The 23,418-nt window shown below is 44.8% G+C and overlaps 1 protein-coding gene across 1 annotated transcript in view; it reads right to left on the bottom strand.

Moving 5' to 3' along the window:
- LOC142566632 (solute carrier family 2, facilitated glucose transporter member 8-like) overlaps positions 1-23,418 on the bottom strand; it is a 93,938-nt gene that overhangs the window by 9,709 nt on the left and 60,811 nt on the right. The window lies entirely within an intron of this gene.

Below are 23,418 nucleotides of genomic sequence, written 5' to 3'. Positions count from 1 at the left end.
TTCACCTACGAGGCGGCCATGCACAGATGGAAGGTAGCGGAGAAAGACAAACTCAATGTACAACTGAGGAAGCTAGTCAAACTAGCGCTGGGTATCCCCAAGAACACCGAGACAGAGCTCCTGCTGAAACTGGGGGTACACAGTACACTTGAAGAAATCGCCGAAGCTCAAGAACGGGCTCAATGGACAAGACTCTCTGGAACCAAACCAGGTAGAGAAATCCTAGCCAAACTAGGTCATGACACCACAGTAATGAATAATCTATATAAAAGCGTCCCGACGGACACACTCAACTCCTACACGGTTCGCCCACTCCCGCGGAAGATGAACCCCGCGTACCATCAACCCAGAAGGCTGGTACGCGGATCGTTCATCCTGCGCGAAATACGTGATAAGAAGATCTTAGACTGTTTCGTAGACGCGGCACAGCACCCGACCAGGAAGGCCTTCGTTGCCACCACGATCAATAAGCAAGGTCAAGTCACAAACGCTCTCACAGTCAAGAACCACAAGTCAGAGATAGCAGAACAGGTCGCCATCGCACTCGCGCTCACAGACCTGACCACCATCCACGTCTGCAGCGATTCACGCTCGGTCGTTAAAGCCTTTCAGAAAGGAACAGTTGCAAGCCAAGCACTACAAATAATCAATAGATCCGCACCGCTGCAGCATCACACCATCTGCTGGTTCCCGGCACACCTCCGAGATATCAAGGACGCCCCTCGCAATCTCAATGAGATAGCTCACAGGAGCGCGCGAGACTTAACCCTCCGCGACGCCACCTATTCTGGTCGTGACCATCCCAGCGAGAATCGGGACCCTCCCTCCACATATAACGAGATAACAAAGCACTTTTATCTAGACCGCAGAAAATGCAGCACACCTCACAATATGCTAACGAGGCCTCAAGCCCTCACGTTCAGAATGCTACAAACATACACGTAGCCCGCGCAGAACAGACTACATCACTACATGCCTGACCTATACAAAGCATCATATTGCGAAAACTGCCATAGGACTCTAGACGTACATCACTTGCTCTGACCGTGTGGTCGGACCCACGCAAACAAGGATCAAGATTCCGCCAGGCTAGAAGAAGCATTACGCAGCACGGACCTGGCAGAGCAGCTCTGGGCTGTCCAGCGAGCCCACGATGCGGCCAGGGAGTCCTTGCGACCTTGCGTCCCGTAGCTCGCAGCACCTTTCATTAAAGTTATTCCATCCATCCAAGTGTGAAAGCTTGGAGAGGTTATCTTGGCGCACATCAACTTCATAAGCTTAAGTACATGCGCCCAAACGTGCACTTCTGCCTTTATAAACGATTCTACTACATTACACAACAAGCACCTCACCGCTACAGTATATAACACAAGGTGTGCGAGAACATTGTGCACGCTCCCGATTAGATTTCGAATCATTGGTGGCATCAGGCTCGATTTCCTGGCATCATCAGGAATAAAAACAGCTACCTGCGGAAAACCATTGATTAAATTTTCAGTACTTTATAAAATATGGATCAGCGCGGATAAGTACGTTAGAACGAAAACTACTAAAATATTAGGACAAGGGTTCTACTGCATAAATTTTGGCTGTCTAATGTTAAGATCTAAAGAAAAAATACTGTGATATTGTGACAAATTATGCTTCCATACGTGCAGTCACGTGAAATATTAGCTCCGACACAGTACCCGAGGTTGAACTGGCCCCTGGACTCTAGGGCTACATTAAACCAGGAAATGCCGGTTTGATGAATACCCGTAATTTGAAAGTGTTTAGCTCTTGAATTTTTTGTATGTCGGCACCACTGTGCAGCCTTGGGGGCCCTTTTTACCACGAGCACTATGTTTCAGCGAATCTTCAAAGCAACTGTACACTATTTTTTTCCAAGGTGAGCTTTCTTTAGCGTCTAATCACTCTTCCAAAGTTATCAGTTAGCTCAAGACGCGCCTGCATGTGTTTCTAATATCCAGTATGTTGCCACAGATTCAATAGCGAATGTGCATTATCTTGTCAGATTTCACGTGTGAAGCGACTATTAGTGACATTCTCCATCACATATGGCCGTCCCAGTTTCGCTGCAATGTACGAGCATTCCAATCTGATGAACCGATGCCTTGATCCGTAGACCAGATCCAGAGGATGCACTACTTTGCGTGCCGCCATCGTTGTGCTTTAAGTATTTTCCAGGGCAAGCTCCCTTATAATGAGTTATCCTCGTGTAGACAGTGTAGACGTGCTACATTTTCATTCAGTGAAAACTGGGAAATGGTCTAAGACTTTTGTTGCGTGTGCGTTTACACATTTACCACAACAATTTATTATTCATGACGTACTCTTTAATTTAGGCGCATGTAAAAGACAGCAACCTTTTATTAACAAGATGGCTTAATAAAACAGAAAATTGAAATGCTAATTAGTCGGCTTTCAGCTCATGGTAAGGAATTTTAATAAAGATATCGTTATGATAACTAAAAGCATATGCGCTTGACAACATTTCATCTGAGTTCCCCTTTTGCAAGCTGATACCTATTTGAAGGTGGTGCATATCGTGGGCCCCTGACATATGTACAACCGTCAAACAAAGGGTTATTCCGAATGTTTAATTTCAGGAAGGCGTGTTACCCTCCTGCATTTCACTCCAATTTTCAAATACGCACTAAACAAAAGTGCTGCGTGACGAACTCGGTTAGTCCAAATCTATGAGCTACCGCAACTCGTCTCGCCTATATCGCTGTAATTTAGGCTTAGATAAGAAATGCATATTTTAAATCTAACGCATCACGATTCCGGAAAGAGGTGCCCTTGACCAGTCCAGCTAGGTTTCTTTCATTTCGTACTCCGTCCTAGCGACTAATAGTAGCTCACGGAGGAGAGCGGTCAGTGTGGAAGTGGCAGAGAAGGTGCTCTATGCTGTCTCGTCACACACCGAAAATTGCACGGCGCGCTGGTTGCCATTCCTAGCAAACTTTATATGCGACGACCAGTCATTTGCAACACAGCCACATTGTTTTGCGATGGGAGAGTCGAGGTGAGAGGCAGGGTGGTTTACGAGGTATAGACATGCTATTTTCTGCAGCAATTTAGGAATGAATGGATGAATTCCTTCATTTATTGAGAAAAAGGAGGAGCAAACATCGGTGGAAGCACGTCTGAGCACATTGGGAAAGGAGCCGGGGACAAATGAGAAAAAGCTGGAGTCCGGGTGGCAGGCGAAGCGGCAGGTTAGGGTTGAGAGAATATAAGCTAGAGTTTGTGAAACTGGTTGAGTTCCAGCGTAGATCTGTGATGTGGCGAGTAAATGATTGGAGTCACCACCCAGCATCCCTCCTTTGCGGTAGCATACCGCCGTTCTTGGTAATAAACATTTACTGTAAACCAATCTTGGCAATTGCTTATTCATCGGCCATACCTCACCGTGTATTCCTTAGTGGCAAGGTATGTGGATTAGAATTGCGCTGTAGTGACGATTTACGACCATACCGTGCCGCTTGCGCTTACGGTTACCATACTCGCGACTCACTATAGCAGGAATACTACAAACGGGTTTACTGCACAAGTTAGAGAACAGACAGTTTAGAACAGCGTTTCTCGCCTTACATACGCAAACGCAAGCACCATTGCAGTATATTAGTAGCCATATTTCAGAAGTCTTTAAAATGCCACTCGCTACCTCAAGATTGGCGTAGAGCAAGTGTGGTCACAATTTTCAAAGGCGGCAATAGAACAATGTTGAGCAATTATAGGCATGTGTCTCTCAGATCGGTGTGTTGTAAAATATTTGAGCATATAGTGACAAAATACATCAGAAAATTTCTGGAACAAAAAGACTTATTATGTCCGTTTCAGCATGGACTCCGCAGTGGCCTTACAACTGTAACGCAGTTGATCGAAACGATTCATGATTTCTGTGTTGCTATACAAGTCGATGTTATATGCATAGATTTTGCGAAGGCTTTTGACAAAGTTTCACACCGTAAACTGCTCTTCAAGCTTCGCAATGTCGGTCTTAGTGCGGATGTTCTCGATTGGATAGGAGCGTATTTATGTGATCGCCAAGAACCAGTCAGAGTGGCTGATACTATTTCAGGAAATCGTGAGGTGTATTCGGGCGTGCCGCAGGGTTCCGTACTAGTGCAACTACTTTTTCTGCTATAAATTGATGATATATCAGCGGTTGTCCAATCACCTGTAAAAATTAAGCTTTTCGCAAATGACTGCCTAATTTATTGTCCGGTAACATGCAGGGAAGATCAATTTAAAATCAACCAGTGCCTTCAAAACTTCAGCTCATGGTGTCAAAAATGGGGTATGGAAAGTAATTTAAAAAAAACCACTTACACACACATAACAAAAAGAAAGGAAGTGATCTCGTTCACATATAATATTGCTGATAATATACTGGTAAAAGTATGTAGCTTCAAATATTTGGGTATAACCATAACAGATAAATTGAACTGGCACCCTCATGTTGAAAATATTTGTCAATCAACATACAGGAAGTTGTGCTACTTGCAAAGGAAATTACGCCAGGCGACTAAAGAAGTCAAGTTGATTGCATACAAGACATATATCCGTCCGAGCCTAGAATACGCTGATGCTGTGCGGAGCCCCCATCAAAAGGTTCTAAACATAAATTAGAATGAATTCAAAGAATGTCAGTTCGCTTTATCTGCTTTAAATATCGACGACGTGACCCGGTAACTGAAATGTTAAAAGTATGTAACTTGGAACCACTGGAATCAAGAAGGCAGAAGCAGCGATTGAATTTGCTTTTTTAAATACTACACGCAGATGTGAAAATAAACAAGGATGAATATCTGACGCTCTTTCACAAAAGGTTACCACGAACAACACGCAGTACATTCGTGCAACCAATAATAGCTCGAACAGACTTATTCCGCTTTTCTTTTCTGACGCTATTAAAATATGGAATGAACTACCGAATGATGTGGTACAAAAAATGCTTTGAGTGATTTTGAGGTTGGCCTTGATAAGTATTTCGCTCACACTGTATAGCTTATGTTTGTTCCTTGCATGTAGCTGTTTTTTTTTCTACAAATGTTCTATGTATTACAAATTTTCTCCTACAAATGATCTTCAATGTTTTATCTATGTACAATTCAAATACTAAGCGTCCCTGTAACGACTCTCAAGTGAGGGTTAACAGTATGACTAAATAAATAAATAAAAATAAAATATTATGCTGCGCGTCCCTTCAAGACAGGGATGCCAACGCCATCATTAGAACGCTTTAGAAGACAGGGTGCCGTCTTGGGCCTCGTGGCAAACGTATCCAAGCCAACAATATGTTAGCAACCATGCTGTCGTTTCCACGCAAGCAGGTTATATACTTCTCGAGTGCCAGTCGCAGCCGTCGCCTATGGGAGCGCGTGAATCTGCAGCCGGCCATATTGTTAGAAGAAAAGGAGCGCGGCTACTATACGTGGTCGCGATATGCGCGCGGCGCACGTTGCGCTTGCGGTTTTGCGATGAAAAATAAAATTAAACCCCTTTAAGAAGCATGTCAGTCCGTTGTTGTGTGGCGCTGTTGTCGAAAGCAATGTGTCATAGTGGCAGGTGCCTCGTGTTTTTTGTATAAATTATAAAAACTGAAAAACAGTTGTATTTTCTGTTTTCATCATTCAGTAGCCTGCCGCGTGCATCGGCAATAATGAATGAATATTTGATGTTTAATGGCGCAAGGGCCAGATGTGGCCAAAGAGCGCCATGCTAATGATTAATGAGTTCGCAGTGCCTGATGGGTTTATGGTCTTAATGCGCTGTGGCTGTAAAGGGGCCTAAAAGAGTTGATGTAAATTCCATAAAATGTACGAGTAATAAAGTTATGGGAATGACTATTGGCGAGTACTGTGAACATTAAAATGGATTGAGAAAGGATGATGCAATATATAAAATATGTGATTGTCTAGATGTATAATATTGTCTAGAGCACTAGTGCCTCACCGGGACCCTTGAAACGCAAGGGCCTAGAGGCATGTGCTATACAGAGAATCTATCCTAGCGATATCCTCTGGAAAGAGAATGCGCTAAGAAATGAATGGGCTTGTAACATGTAGTACAACATCTTTCAAGAAAGCGAGGACTGCTTTGGTACCAAAAAGCGGTTCTACCCCAAGGAACATGGCCGGATGCAGAGGGACGTGATGGCTGTATGCAAAAGGAAAATGTTTTCTCCTGTCTTTTTCGGCTTCCCGGCACTCCAGGAAGACATGGAGGACGGTCAGCCGGTCGCCACATCTACCACAGGTTGCAGGCTCGTTACCAGTCAAAAGAAAATTATGAGTGCCAAATGTGTGTCCTATTCTCAGTCTAGTGAAAAGGACGTCTGTTCTTCGTGTTTTCGTTGTTGGCTGCCATAAACCTAACTTAGGCTTAATTACGTGAAGCTTATTGCTCGTTTCTGCGTCCCACAAGCGTTGCCAGTGGCTTCGCAGTTTGTTTCTGAGGAAAGGCTTCATGTCTGTGACAGGGACTGCAGCAGAACGGCTACCCTGCGATGCCACTGATTTGGCCATCTCGTCAGCAAGCACATTTCCCTCGATTCCTCTATGGCCAGGAACCCAGCATATTACAACATGTCTGTGTAATGAGTAGATGTTACATAAGTGTGTGTAGAGTTCATTGAAGACAGGATTTGTATGCTTTTGTAAAGAAATTAGTGCTTTTACAAGACTTAACGAGTCTGTGAATATTATTGCTCTGTCAAGTTTCAGTGTCTTTATGTGTTTTACTGCAGACAGTACTGCATAGGCTTCTGCAGTGAAGATACTTGTTAAGGGGTTCAACATGTCAGATTCAGAAAGAGAGTGGCCAACAGCAGCGTAGGATACACCAGCATGGGATTTGGACGCGTCTGTGAAAAACTCGTAGCAGGAGTACTTCGATTGAAGCTCTCGGAAATGCATAGCAATTTCAAGCTCAGGAGCGTGCTTCGAGACCTCTACAAAGGATGTGTCACATTCTATCATCTGCCACTCCCAGGGCGGTAATAGATTAGCAGGAGCCATTAGGCGATGTTCGAGTATTGGGACATCCATTTCTTCACTAAGTTCTCTTACACGCAGCGACAAAGGAAGTCTCATGGAGGGTCTGTTACGGAAGAGTGTTTCACACGTTAAGTCGTTTACTGTCGTGAAACACGGATGTTCCTTATTAGAGCGCACTTTAAGAAAGTAGGTGAAGCTAATGTATGTTCTCTGAATATGTAGTGACCACTCGTCTGACTCTGCATATAGACTTTCGACGGGGCTTGTTCTAAATGCGCCAGTGGCGAGGCGGATGCCCAGATGATGAACGGGGTCTAACAATTTTAGCGCACTCGGTGCAGCAGAGTGATATACTACGGCACCATAATCTAGCCGTGATCTAACTAGGCTCCTGTAAAGATTCAACAGGCACCTCCTGTCGCTACCCCATGTAGTGTGGGATAGAACTTTAAGTAAGTTCATGGTTTTTAGACATTTTGCTTTCAGACTTCTTATGTGTGAAATGAAGGTAAGCCTGGAGTCAAGGATAACACCTAGAAATTTGTGTTCTTTGTTAACAGGAATTTGTTGTCCACCCAGTTCTACACAGGGATCAGGTACCAGGCCTCTCTTTCTTGTGAAGAGAACACAAGAACTTTTGTGCGGGTTAATTTTAAATCCATTTTGGTCTGCCCACTTGGACACCTTGTTTAAGCCCTGCTGTACCTGTCTTTCACATACTGTAAGGTTGCAGGATTTGAAGCCTATCTGTATATCGTCTACGTATACTGAATAAAAAATGGCTGGGGGCAGTGAAGAACGAAGTGTATTCATCTTAACGATAAAGAGAGTGCAGCTAAGTACGCCTCCCTGGGGTACACCAGTTTCCTGCGTAAAAGGACGTGACAGTGCATTACCGACTTTTACACGGAAGGTACGATTTGACAGATAGCTTTCGATTATGTTCAGCATATTTCCACGGATGCCCATTTCCGACAGGTCTCGCAAAATCCCGTAACGCCATGCCGTGTCATAAGCTTTTTCCATGTCAAGGAATATCGATAGGAAATACTGTTTATGTATAAATGCATCGCGGATATTTCCTTCAATGCGCACAAGGTGATCGGTTGTTGACCACCCTTGTCTGAAGCCACACTGATAGAGATCGAGTATATTGTTGAGTTCAAGGAAATGTACGAGTCTGCGATTAATCATTTTTTCAAAGAGCTTACACAGACAATTGGTAAGAGCTATCGGACGATAACTTGCTGCCAAGGAGGGGTCTTTTCCCTGCTTCAGGACAGGAACCACAATCGCCTCTTTCCATGTAGATGGGAGGTATCCCGCAGCCCACAGAGTGTTGAAAAGTGTAAGTAGTGTAAATTGCGTGTCAGTATGTAAGTTTCTGATCATGTCATACATGACTCTGTCAGGTCCCGGTGCAGTGCTTTGGCATGTATTCAAGGCAGCTCTCAACTCGGCAATACTGAAAGGCCGGTTATAGGGTTCATTCTGTCTTGATTTTCTAATTATTGGCTTACATTCTTCGGTTTGTTTATATTTGAGAAAGGACTGAGAATAGTGGGTTGAGCTCGAGATGCTCTCAAAGTGCTCCCCAAGTGAGTCTGCCTGATCTTGGAGGGTATCACCTTGTGTGTTTACCAGAGGGAGTGATTGTGCTTGTCGCCCTATTATCCTAATAACCCTGCTCCAGACTTTGGCCTCATCTGTGTACGAGTTGATGCCCGATAAAAACTTCTGCCAGCTTTCTCTTCTGGCCTGTCGGCGGGTTCGCCTGCCTTCGGATTTTACTTTTTTAAAGTTGATAAGATTTTCTGCAGTGAGAGAAGCGCGTAGCAAACCCCACGCTTTGTTCTGTTTTTTACGTGCGATCCTACAATCGTCGGTTCACCACGGGACACGCCGTTTGCACGACAGGCCATTTACTTGTAATATGCATTTAGATGCGGCATCTATTATAAAGGCTGTAAAATACTCCACAGCAGCATCAATTTCTAACGAGGATATGTCATGCCATGAGATACCAGTAAGAGTTCGAAATTTGTCCCAATCAGCTGTCTCCATCTTCCACCGAGGTGCCTGTGGTGGATATTCGTTTTCTTGAGGTGTTCGTAGTAGTATGGGGAAGTGATCGCTTCCGTAAGGGTTCTTTGTAACTTCCCATTCAAGTTCAGGCAGAATAGAAGGAGAAACTATGCTCAGATCAATTGAAGAAAAGGTATGGTTTGCAAGACAGTAATAAGTGGGTTCCTTCTTATTCAGCAGACACGCATCGGACGAAAAAAGAAATTGTTCAACGAGACGACCTCGCGCATCGATACGAGAGTCTCCCCACAAGCTGCTGTGTGCATTGAAATCACCCAGAACAACATAAGGTTCTGGCAATTGATCTATAGAGGATTGGAATTCATGTTTCGTTAATTTGTGATGTGGGGGGATGTAAAGAGAACTAATAGTGATAAGTTTGTTTAGAAGAACAGCTCGAACCGCCACTGCTTCAAGAGGCGTTTGTAGATGTAAAGGTTGACACGCAATGCTTTTATGGATGACAATGGCAACGCCGCCTGATGATGCGACACCATCATCGCGATCTTTGCGAAAAGTTAAATACTGTCGGAGAAAGTTTGTGTGTTTTGATTTTAGGTGTGTTTCCTGTAAACACAGCACTTTTGGATTGTGTTGGTGGATGAGTTCTTGTACATCATCAAGGTTTCTCAGAAGACCTCTGACATTCCATTGTATGACTTGTGTATCCATGTTTAAAGGGAATTGGTGCTGTGTTTACGGAAACGGAAGTGATGCCTTAGATTACAGAGCTCTTGCGAGGCCCTGTAACCGGGGTTCTGCCTTTTTTGGAGCGTTCGAGGGAGCCTCGCCGCTCCTTAGGCGCTTGGAGCGCCGTGGGGATAGGTGTTGTGTCCATTGCCTCTTTTGAAGCGCCGGACACGCGCTCTTGAGAGCGAGAAGTTTTTCGAGAGAGTCTCACCTCGGAAGGCGAGACCCCTGCGCCCACCAGCCCGGAGGTCGATGGGGCTCCCTGAGCGATTTGGCTGCGCCGGCTGTTGCCAGCGCTGGAAGGGGCCGGGGAGGTTGAGGCAGCCTCGGCTGCGCCCACCTTCGGGGTCGGTGGTCCCCTCTCCTCGGTTGACGGAGCAGCGCTAGCTGCAACCGCCGCGGGGGCAGATGGCTTAGCTGCCGACTCACTGATTCAGGGTCGGACAGCCGCCGGAGGCCGTTGTGACGCTGCCCCCTGACGTGCCACTTCGGCAAAGGTTTTCTTTGGCAGGTATGCTACCCGCCTTCGTGCCTCTTTGAACGATATATTCTCTTTCACTTTGATCGTTACTATTTCTTTTTCCTTCTTCCAGGAGGGGCACGACCGCGAGTACGCGGCGTGCTCCCCATCACAGTTTACACAGTGGGGAGCGTTCTCACACGTTTCAGTGGTGTGTTCTTGGGCACTACATTTAGCACAAGTTTGGCGGCCTCGGCAACTCTGCGAACTGTGGCCGAAGCGCTGGCACTTGAAACAGCGGAGTGGGTTGGGCACGTACGGCCTAACGCGGAGCTTGATGTACCCGGCCTCGATTGACTCGGGCAGGACACTTGAACCAAAGGTGATTATTAAGTGCTTCGTTTGAATCTCTTTACCATCTCGCCTTATCTTTATTCTTCTAACATTGATAAAATTTTGCTCACTGAAGCCCTCCAGGAGCTCCGCCTCAGTCAGCTCAAGCAGATCATCATCGGAAACAACACCGCGGGTGGTGTTCATTGTACGGTGTGGCGTTACTGTTATGTGGGTCTCCCCGAATGACACTAGTTTCTGTAGTTGCTCATATTGCTTCTGGTCGCGGAGCTCCAAGAGGAGGTCACCGCTTGCCATCCTGGACACCTTGTAACCTGGTCCAAAAACATCAGTCAAGGACTTTGAGACAAGGAATGGTGATATGTTTCTACTGCTTTGTTTGGCTTTTCAGAGTGAATGACGTGGAACCGGGGAAAATTCTGGATTTGGTGTCCGAAAAACTGAAAAACATCTTCGGTGCGCCCTCGTTTCGGAGGGCGATCAGGAAGTTTGGGGAAGGAAGTTTCCATGAGAATATATAAGATTCGGCAACAGCGCCGACCGCCCACCACGGAGCCCAACGAGGGGACGCGGCAGAGCTTGTGTACAAGCCTGCACGACGCCAGCCGTACGCCATCACTATAACCCAATATGGTGTACCCAAGGTAGGATATCCACACAAGGTTAACCCTTGCCGCCGTGGAGAAAGGAAGTAAATGGAAGAGAGAAGAAGACAGGAAAGATGTAAAGTGAGAGATAAAGACGAAGGTTTGAGAAGAGAGAGACAGGAAAAGGCGACTACCGATTTCCCCCGGGTGGGTCAGTCCGGGGGTGCCGTCTACGTGAAGCAGAGGCCAAAGAGGCGTGTTGCCTCCGCCGGGGGGCCTTAAAGGTCCGAACACCCGGCATCGGCTCAACCCCCAGGATCCCCCTTTCCCCGGACACGGCTAAGCCGCGCACGGCTACACGCGGGAGGGTCCAACCCTCGTGTGCTCGGGTCCGTGGTGTCGCAACACACCAAACGCCTGCTTGCGCAGACGCCCCTGCGGGGTGCATCGGCAATAAGATGCCCTTTCGCCGATACGTGGCGCCGGCCCGTATAGACAGCGAGATGACCTCAAAATATAGCATCCTTATGCCATTTCTAAAAAAATAAACGACTATTTGTGTAAATGAACGTCCAAGGGCGCTATAACGTAAAACTATTCCAAACTTTTCTATTCCAATTCTGCTATCAGCCCTCCACGATTGGTCAAAAACGTTTTTCGACCACCCGCACTTCACCTGTCTGTCACGCGACGTCACGAAAACAGCGATACCTCCCCATCTGATATGATGTGTACACAGTGATTATGCATGATTTGACAGAAAATTAAAAAAAACAGTTATTTCTGATTTGACGCCTTTTCGCCATTAGCCTCCGGCTATTGGTCGAAAGTTTTCGGGATGCACCCACTTCACCTGCCTGTCACGCGACGTCCCAAAACCGCGAAAACTCACCGCGTCAAACTGATGTGTACGCATGAAAGATGCATTAATATGCCGAACAAAACTGAATTTTCTTCTGAATACACGCAGGCTGCCCCGTTCCGAAGGGAATAAAAGATGGCTGCCGCCGATCGCTCAGGCGCTGGCTGCTCGCACCTGCCGGAGAGCATGGGTGTATTTGCGCATAATAAAACTTCTTGCGTGGCCGTGTAACGTTTTCGAGCACTTTCGGCACGTTTACCAGCTCATTCTGCCAACTCTTCTTTGCTGAGTGTCCCTTTTAGCGTCATTCTTAAGCTTCCGTTGCATGCCGCCGCGATTTTCGACCAGCCACAACAAGCTAAGTGAGGGAAAGCCAACCAATCGCAGACGCCGGCACCACCCTCTTCATAAGGCTATCGATTTTCAGTGCACTGGCTCTGCCCCTTCGAATCCCTCTCTACTTGAGCGTTTTGCTCGCCTCTTCTCAGCCAATTAGATACGACAAGCCGCTCAGTGTAGGCAATGTTATTCGTTTTTCAAGCAAACAAAAGCGACATCCTATGAACGAGGAGAGCGATTTATTTGTGTGTTCAGACAACCTTGCAGGTGATCGCCCGGTGCTTGTGTCGGTGGTTACGCAAATTTCACGTCAGGAGATTGGAATATAAACATATTGGAATAGTTTTACGTTATAGTGCCCCAAGTCACTGATGTTGAAGATGTTGCCACTTTAAAGTTAGGAATGAGCGTTTTTGTTTTAAAGCTAGAAAACAAAAACAAAAATACAACGGTAGGTCTCATTTTCGCCGGGCGTTTCAGATTTAACAGAAAAGAGTCCGCGAAAGCAAATTTACAATAAAGCCAAGTCGACTATCTGCACGTAGCCGGAAGCCTACGCGCTCTCCGATGATAGTAGCCTGCCAAAGTTAAGCTCATGTGTCTGCTAGCGCCTCAAGCAATCTTTACGTTTTTATGTGTCTGCATCCGTTTCGCCTGCGTCTGCGACGCAAACGAGTAGTGGGAAGGCAGATAAACCGAAAGTGGGGGGGGGGGGGAGGTGATGACAGCGTAATGGTTAGCGGGCCCAGCTCCCAAATGCAGAATGCTGCGAATGCATGGGCTCGAATCCCGGTGGGTTGTCTGTGAAGACAGCTTTCTGTGCTCTCTGGTGACGGCGAAGCTCAGAATGAGGCGGTAGCCTGATGACAACGGTTGCCACCAGCGTACCAGAATTAGCGAGCGAGCAAGGTCACAACCTAAAGCCGAAAGTATACTCAGAGGAAATACATATGCACCTGTCGACAAAAAAAGTGATAAATAACGAGCGGTGTTGCTAAGACAGGGTGTACACCGATAATGTCACCAAAGATAGGACCCCGCTCCTATCCCGGTGATAAGCAGAAATGTATATCGACAGCATCTCAAGTAGCGTTTAATTGATACTCCGTTAAGGCCGTAGCGTATTCGTGTTGTGTCTAGCACGAGCGAGCAGTGTAAAGGATGGCACTGGAAAGAAAGCCGCGAGCGATGTCCCCGAAAAGTACTTGATAGCCATATTGCACGTCAACGCCGTGTTGAAGAAAGCCTGCGACTTCAGTTCCTCAGGTCGCCAGAAATGCTTGAGTGGCAGCATACCGTTGGGCGTATTTGGAAACCACAGCGATACACACACGCTTTTCGGAAATAAACAAAGGAAAGGAGCCCAGTGAGTTGGACGGCCTTTTCGAGCTCTGGCATACTTTTAAACATGAATGCGGCGAAATATGACGCCAGGAAGAGTATAGGGCAACCCAAATGAATCAGCGCGGTCATACTTGCGCGACACGCCATGGTGGCCTGCCACCAGCACATCATGTAGTTGCGGCGATGACAGTTTAGATCGGCTGATTGAGAATAAAAACAAGCAGATCAGAGGCGTCCGAGGGACGTTTCTACGCTACAAGAGGACCGCCCAGCCCCAATACAAAAAAAAACACGCACAAAAATAAGCTTCCGAATAGGGGCGTCATACGATCGAGTACTACGGCGTTTGTTGATCTTGTTCATGATGACGTCCGCGTTTCATTCAGCGTTTATTTTTGAGAAAATGGGTTCAAGAAACATTTATGTGCATCACAATGGCGGGAATTACCAGGCCAAAATTGGAAGCATTTAATTTCGAGGGTGCCTTAGTGATCTGTCTACATAACTTACGACAATGATAGCAAGAATGCAACATTATTAGAGAACATAATTTGAAAACAAGTTCACTTGTTGATGCAGTGTAGTAAAAAGAAAGTACCTTCACAGTATAGCTGAGGAGGGCGCAAATAATTAAACTCCAATGCATTAAATACAGTGCACTCTGCGGTGTCTTTCTTTGACGGCTGGTACCGACTCTCGGGCAATAAGGGCAGTAACAAATTGTTTCACGTTCCGTCTGTCACCTTTCTCGAACTGCCAACGTTCCTTACCCGCCGTAATTGCCTAGTTTTTATTGGGTTAGGCTGCTAATCAAGAGGTCGCGGTATCGAATCCCAGCCACGATAGTCGTATTTCAATGGGTGTGAAATGCGAAAACACTGGTGTACTTAGGGTTAGGCGCACGTGAAAGAACCCCAAGTGGTGCGAATTATTCCGGAATCCCCCACTATGGCGTGCGTCGTAATCAGATGTTGGTTTTGGCACGTAAAGCCCTATAATTTATTATGTAACATTTCTTAAAGGTGTCCTTAGCAATAGCACAACTTTTGAATAAAAGAACAGTGTCAGGAGCTATGCACGAGGTCTTTAAGTATGTGGGTAGCCTTTATGGTGCTCGACACCTGCTCGTCTATATTGTGGCTGTATTATAAAGGCGTAACGGCAACTTGGTAGACAATATGGACAACAGACCAATCTCGCATATACTACTGCACAATAATTTTAAATAGCGGTCTTCCTTCAGTCACATGGATAACCATGACAGGAGACTACTTTGGGGACTAACTGCAAGTACTCTATATGTGATACCCAAGAGGGCACCTGGCCCGGTGGCCAGTAAATGTGATGTTATATTGCGAGCAGCTTCAGCCATATCATGCTAACGGAAGACGACAAAGAGATAGTTCGCTCAATTATTGTGTCATGACTTTTGCGTCAAGATGCAAAACCAACTCCTGACGCTGCGCGATGTTCGGACGTTAAGAATGTGTGCCGACTGAAGAAATGGTGCGCTTTGATGGTTACCCTGGATTGTGTACTCCGTAGCATAAAAGAGAAAGAAAAGAAAGAATAGAAATCAAAAGTCCAGAATCAATCATCGTTCGCGCAACTAAACCCTCTTAGGATGATAGGTCATTTTTAGGCGGCGAGCAGCTACGCTTTATCAAGAACACTGATCACGCCGGCGGGACAAGCATTCTGGCGAAGTTCAATGCGCAGGGATAGCTTTTAATTATTATATTTTTGTTTTGTTGACATCATCATAGCGTCACCGCGGGAAGTTTGAAAAGCTTAAGGTCAGTACGCCACGCGGTGGCACTCACACAAACTAAACCCTCGTGTCCAGAAAATCTGGATGTGTTGTCATCAAGCGACGTCTCCTCATGTGTGCCGATGCGCACGCGACATGGTATGTCTTTAGTAAGTGCATGTTTATTGCATTTAATATGGCCGATGACACTACGAACCTTTTTTCATGTAGTTCTCTAATACATTACTTTGATTATTTTGCCTTTAAGGCGAAACACTCAGCATTTTTTCTTGAAAAACATTTTCTTACGTTTTCATAGCAAAATTACGCTTCCATATTTTCAGGTGCAAAAAAGTAAGGCATTGCTCTAAACAGAACACTGTGCAATATGACACCAATCGAGGCACGGTAGCTGTAGGGCCTTCTTTTTCGTTCATTCTCAACTGATGAGACTTCCTCCAACCGCACTTTTTGATCAAATGGTGAGGTTTCCTCTTGTAACATGTGAGCACTAACCCTGACCGAATCTGCCGTCAGCTCATTCTCCACTTTTCACCAGCCCTCCTCGAAGTATCTGCTTCACACAAATAAGATGCTGACAATCGAAACGCTGTGCTGCCGCTATATTTGGCGCTAACCACAAAATGCGGTGAAGTCCTTCCAAACCAAGGCGTGGTTGAGGTATCTCAAATGAAAGTTAGCTTCCCTTACTTTTGTGGAGATGGTCACATCTTTAGCCATACTGAGGTTCAACAAAGGCTTCAAAGTCATTTAGGAGGTTCTAAAGAAGTTGTGCATCCTTCCGACTCGGGAATTGATCTCTCTGAGCAACCATATAGCACATACAAAACCACAGAAAAGTCACAGGGAATTTTGAAACACAGAGAGCTCAACGTAAATCTCGTCACTGCAGAGGAAAGCCCACCTGGAGGAATAGACTTCGAAGGGTTCTGAGTGCAACCACCTACGCAAGAGAATGCTGAAGTTTTATGCTTCTTTCGCAAAGAATGATCTCCGTTCTGGAGAAATTTTTATGCTAATTTCTGATCTACAACAGTACCACGCATGTTAGAAGCTTTCAACTTAGTTTGGTCGTTTTGCTTTTTTTGCAATCTTGCCGTGTTTATACTATTTACCGGCAAACATTACTCTACATTGTGTGACTCAACCTCGGCGAAATTTTGCGTACACATTCTTCAGGACTTGTAGAGTGCAAGTATTGATGTTTCATGGTAATTTGCAGCAAATTGGGACATCGTAATCTTAAAACAATTATAGGTGTTCTCAGTAACTCTTCTCCAACGTAAAAACTTTCGTTTGAATTATTAACCCTATAAGAAAAAAAGTTTGAGTCTGCTAACAATTGCAATGGGGGACATAGCGCTTGAAGACAAAGGCAATAGCGAGAAGACAGGTCGAGGGCTAATTTTCAATTAAGTATTTAGTTCCAGAAAACACCGTGTTTGTTGGGCCGCACACTGGAAAGGCCCAATGACCGCACATGAAAACCAGCCACTTCTAGGAACGTAAAATCACTTTTAGTCAGAGCAACTAAAGGGGAACTGGTGGACTTACCAGCGGCCCTCGCTATCAAAGCAGCTTAAACAACTTCTGGCGTAACTTTATATACATTTCTATACAAAATAGAGCACTTATCAAACACGGGTTTGCCCTCACAATCACCGGAATGCACAGACAGAGACAATGCACAATGCTCAGACACATGACCTCGCGGTATCAGTTCTATTTTTGGTTATGTTCTATTAACCTATCGTTCAGGCATCTCCCAGACTACCCAATGTAAACCTTCGCACACGATAACGGAAAGCGGTACGCCACATTCTTTACGTGTGATACATTAGGGGGCCGACGATTGTTTCTATAACCTGCGCGCTTTTTGCCAGACTGATCTGAGGCACTGCATAACCTGAGAAATTTCTGCGGAGCGGAAAATACCATATCTAGTTTAACATTTGGTCCAAGTTTCTTCAGTGTGTGTGAAATGTTATGCAAATACAGCACAACCACCTTTTTTCATATTGTCACAAGTGCTCATGTGCGCGCCATTCTGTTCCCTCAACTTCCTCAACGCACGCTGTGCTACTGAAACAAGTACGTGGTCAGTGTAACCTGCGTCCGATAGATGCTCTTTCTGTAGGTCAAAGCTTCTAGACAATTCATAGGGGCATTATTTCCGGAGCACGTTGTCAAAAACAGGCTAGTGATTGCTCTTTTCACTAGCTTGCAATGAGATGAATGATGTGGAAGCAGCATCTTACTGTCGCGAGAATGACGTTCCCAACATGCATGATTCTCGAGCAAAAAATTGTCATGTCTAAAAACAGGATTTAATTATTGACTGGTATTTCATGTGTTATTACCACACGGTCAAGAGATCGAAAAAAAATGTTGACTACATCATTTGAAGAATGAGTGGAATGAAATAGGACTAGATAATCGTCAAGATATCTACAGATTTGGCGACCCTCGCTTCTGACATACAAACTTTTATGACCTTGACATAATGGGCGAAGAAAATATCGCTAAGTATGGGTGCCAGACACGACCCAATGCGAAATCCCCTCTTTTGTACATATATATGTGTCCATTGCATTCCACGTAGGTTGAATTCAAATAAAACGTAAGAAGTTCTAATAACCCGCTATCTGAAATGCCTGTCTTAGTTCGAAGCCCAATTACTTCAAAATGATCAATGCATTATTAAACACATGTAAAAAGGGGGCTTTGCGGCATGGACTAATATAAGTCCTTCACGTCAATACAAAAGGCCGATATGCCCTGGTCACATTTCATTCTAAAGATCTGTCCCACCTCATTCGAGCATCTTGCGATAAACGGAATGATTGTGTTAATGTGGTGTCCGGAAAGAAACTTGCGTGTACCCATCAACATGTTCGTCGTGTGCAGCCGTTCTTGCAGGATAATTCCCTGTGCGTCCTACTAGTGAATAAAGATGGTCGTTTTGTCGTCCTCACTTAGGCTGAATTTTTGTCAAGGGCTTTGGAAGCGGTATCTTCCGTAATAAAAGATGCGAAAGGGTTTCACTAATGAATTTAAAGGCTGAGGGGAAAAAATGGTGCTCTCGCCTCAGCCTAGCTCCGCTAGAAAAGTGTTCGGACAAAAGGGAGGACTTTCACTTAAATGTCATGTTCTCTGTGAAAACTCACAAACCCAAATGGCCTTTTAGAGTGATAATGTCAGAGAGAGGCACCTTGCGGAAAGCGGTTGCCAGTTTTCTTCAAGATGCATTTCGCTTGTTGAACATCGATGATCCGTTTATTGCAAGAAGCTTAAGCGAGATGGTGCAGTTCTTTAAAACGAATTGTGACAAGGGCATATCAGCAATTTCTATTGACGTGAAGAACTTATGCTGCAAAGCCACTTTTTGACATGTGGTGAAGAATGTATTATAATTTTGCAGTGATTGGGTTGCAAGCTAAGGCATTTCAGCGACTGGGTTCTCAGAACTTCTCATGTTCTATTTGAAGCCAACCTAAAAGTAATGTGATCGACACATCTATGTTCAAAAGAGAGGGGTTTGCATTTGGTCGTGTCTGGCACTCATACTTAGTGATATTTTCTTGGCCTATCATGACAAGGTCATAGACGTTTGCATGTCTGAAGCGAGGAGCACCAAATCTTTTTAGACATATTGAGGATTAGCTTGTCCTGCTTAATTCCACTCCTTCTGTAAATGATGTAGCTAACTTTCTCTATGGCCAAAGAGCACCAGGCCAGTGTTAATGAGTTCGAAGTGGACGATGCATTACGAGAGCTGAATGTGACAGGGCTGTAAAGGACCCTAAAAACGGTCACTGTAAGTGCGTAACACCTATATGTAATGAAATTATGGTAATGGCTAATAAAGTGGTGCTATAGACATGAAATATATATATTGTGAAAGAACGATGATATACAAAAATATGTCAGAAGTAAAGCAGAACGCACTTAGCAGAGCCATTGAAACCCAAGGACCCGAAGGCGCATGCTATGCAAATTGGTTCTTTCCCAAAAAATATAACGGTATGGAGAGGGACAAGAGTGTGATATGCTAGATGGAAATGTTGCTTTGTCTCTGTTTCAGGTTCCCGACACTCCTGAAAGCCGTGGAGGGTGGTCAGCCTGCCACCAAATCTACCACCCTTTGGTGGTTCATTTCCAGTCAGCAAAATACTGCGGGTGCCATATTTTTGTCCTATTCGGATATGACAGAACAGGACATCAGTTCTTTCTCGTATTTTTCAACGTATTTTCTCTACGGAGGGCCAGCAACCTTAATGCGGCTCAATCAAATGAAGATTATTATTCGTTTCAGCGTCCCACATGTGTTGCCAGTGGCTTCGCAGTTCCCTTCACAAGAATGGCTTTATCCCTCTGGATGGCACGACAGCGGTAGGGTTAATTGTGTGCGATGTTATCGACGTCTTCATTTCATCTGCTAGCACATTACCCTCGATGCCTGTATGGCCAGAGACCCAACATATAACGACATGCTGGTTACATACATACGCTCTACAAAGAACAGAATAGAGATCAATAAGTGCAGAATATTTTTGTTTACCGAGTGACATTAAGGCTTTTACGATGCTTAGGGAGCCTGTGTATATAAATGCTTTTGAATTTCAGATTTTTTTAGATCCTTCAATGTCGACAATACTGCAGAGGCCTCAGCCGTAAATATGCTCGTTTCCGAATGCAGTACATCGGATTCCCTGAAGTATGAACCGACGGCTACATAGGTTACTCCAGCTTGTGACTTAGAGTCGTCAGTGTAAAAGTTTGTGCACGAGGACTTGTAGTGGGGTTCTAGGAAATGCATTTTAATAAGTGCTTCTGCAGCGTGTTTTGTTACGACTACAAACAATGCATCACATTCTATAAGCTGCCACTACGACAACGGTAATGGCATTCCTGGGGTCATCAGACGATGTTCCAGGAGTGTAACGCACATTTCCTCACTAAGTTTCGTTGTGTGCAAAGGGAAGTGTTCTCGTGCAGCAGGTTGATTAATAAACAGTGTTGCAGATGATCAGTCGTTTACGGTCACATAAGAGGGATGTTCGTCGTTTGCATTAACTTTCAGGAAGTAGATAAAAGATAGGAGTACGCCTTCTGAAGATTGAACAACCACTCGTCAGCTTCAATGTAGAGACTCTCTGTAGGACTTGCCCTCAGGGCATAAGTTGTCAGACGGATACTTAGGTGATGGACAGGATCCAGCATCTTCAAGGTGCTAGGAGAATCCGACTGATCCACTATGGCCCCGTAATCTAAACATGATCGAGTGAGTCCTTCGTAAATGCTCATTATGCACTACCTGTCACTACTCCACGTTGTGTGGGACAGGATTTATAGAATGTTCATGTTGTTCAGGCATTTGTTTTAAGTCTACTTCAGGTGTTCTATAAAGGTACTTTTTGCATTTAACATGATGACTAAAACTTCAAAGCCATTCCGCTCTTTGAAGAGGGATGACCAGCAGAGTTGTATATATGAGGATAATTATGTCCCTAATTATTATTTTTGTTGAAAACATGACACATACCACAATGAATTTCGTTTTTCACGATTTATTGCTGTTTTACTAAATTGTATACTCAACGCTCTTTTATTTTTAACCTTCTTTTGTTCGCTTTTTTGGATGTATTATTTGATCACCAAGGTACTATCGCTTTATGAGCTCTATGGCATACTATCGCTTTATGAGCTCTATGGCATATGCTCATTATGCACTACCTGTCACTACTCCACGTTGTGTGGGACAGGATTTATAGAATGTTCATGTTGTTCAGGCATTTGTTTTAAGTCTACTTCAGGTGTTCTATAAAGGTACTTTTTGCATTTAACATGATGACTAAAACTTCAAAGCCATTCCGCTCTTTGAAGAGGGATGACCAGCAGAGTTGTATATATGAGGATAATTATGTCCCTAATTATTATTTTTGTTGAAAACATGACACATACCACAATGAATTTCGTTTTTCACGATTTATTGCTGTTTTACTAAATTGTATACTCAACGCTCTTTTATTTTTAACCTTCTTTTGTTCGCTTTTTTGGATGTATTATTTGATCACCAAGGTACTATCGCTTTATGAGCTCTATGGCATACGGCCAATGGCTCTACCGCGACACTGGAAAGATTCTTGGCCAATGTCAGGTCTATACAAGTCCGATGAGGCGTCGTGGGCACACTGATGTTTGTGCAACATTGAATGCCGAACCATTCCAAGAGAAACGCCACGAACCACGTTACGATCTGGCCGAGACACGTCTATGCTGAAATCAACAACGATTACGATGGGAGTGGAGTCGGTAGGGGTGATCCAACTAAAGGTGTATACGCTTGGCGTTTGCGGCAAGATCTTTGTATTACGTGCCACCCGCCGTCGCCGCACCCATTCCCGCTTCTATTCACGATGGTGTTCAACGTAGGCGCGCTGCTTTTCAACAGTCCACAACGCACGCAGCCTACCAATCGCATAGGTAGAAGGGAACTGAGATAAGGTTACGTGGCTAGCCTATGGAGCCCGTGACGTCAAACCGCAATCCATCCTAAACAGTGTCTATTCCGGTTTCTTATTACGACATTTTTTATCAAAATAAGTTTTTACACTTCACGCAATTAAACGCAGCTGTGACATACCCGGTAATACGCTTTTGATTTATGTTTTAGCTCTTTTAGCTCTAAGGTGGCCGCCATCTTTCTTCCCTAAGCACACAGACCGCCAGAACCTAGCGTTTAACAGCTACGCTGTAACAGTGTTTGCTCGCTGCTTATAGGCAAATTTCGGTCATGCTGCTCAATATGGGGGTCTGGGACCAGACCTTTATTTCTCGAAAACCGGACACAGCAGCTATTCAGCGTACTTAGTGTAAATACGTTCTCCTGTGCCCATCTGGACACTTTGTTCAGGCGATGTTGAATCTGCTGTTTGTAAAATGCCAGGTTACATAATCTAAATCTAATCGGCACGTCAACAACGTAAGTAGCATAGAATATACTTCCCAGAATGTATGTACGTAACGAATGCATTTTGCAATAGAAAGGGTACAACTAAGTATTACACCCTGTGGTAGTCCAGTGTGATGGATAAATGGTCTGGACAGAACGTTGTCAGCCCTAACACATAGTCTACAATTGGGTAAATAGCTTTCTATTACGTTATGTATGTTGTCACGAATACGCATATCAGAGAGATGAAGCAAAATTCCGTAACGAAAAGTGGTGTCATAAGTTCTTCGCAAGTTTTTATTGTTGGCATGAAGGCATTTACATTGGGTATGGTATGAAGGTGGGACCCTGTAACTCTCGTAGGAGTTGTGAAGGGGGTTCATACTCATTATAAGCTTAAAAACAACGGTTACGGCGCTAAGCAGACGAGGACAAAGTGAGACGCATGCGACACATGCGGGCGTTGGTGTCTCACTTCGTCCTTGTCTGCTCAGCACCGTAACCTTCGTTTTAAGTCATGAACCAATAGCTGAGCAACCAGGTTTGTTAAATCATTGTAAGCGTTTTCAATCTCAAGGAACATCGACAGGAAGACATGTTGGTGAACAAACGTTTCACGAATGTATACCTCAACTCGCACGAGGTGATCAGTTGTGAATCGACCTTCGCTAAATCCACATTGATAAGGATCGAGCAATTTTTTAGATTCGAGAAAGTTTAACAGTCGATGATTAACGCAGGCGGTAGATTCCAGCAAGATCTTCGGACCCCCTGGGTGATGCGGTGAACACTTCGACAATCCTGATTGACCGGAACCAGGTTCTAGAATTTCTGTTGCGTAGAATGCCAGGAAAAAGGAAATGTAAAGACGCGCATCTTTCGGGTAAGCTGACGGAACTGAGAGTCTGCAGGGACTTGTACGGTGGCCCAACTTAAAGTGGGCGCCCGTATTGCTGGGTGCAGT

The sequence above is a fragment of the Dermacentor variabilis genome, unplaced genomic scaffold (genome assembly GCF_050947875.1).
Source record: "Dermacentor variabilis isolate Ectoservices unplaced genomic scaffold, ASM5094787v1 scaffold_13, whole genome shotgun sequence".
Classification (NCBI taxonomy): Eukaryota; Metazoa; Arthropoda; class Arachnida; order Ixodida; family Ixodidae; genus Dermacentor; species Dermacentor variabilis.
Note: the sequence above shows the minus strand (reverse complement) of the source record. Positions and strands in the feature narration are given on the sequence as shown.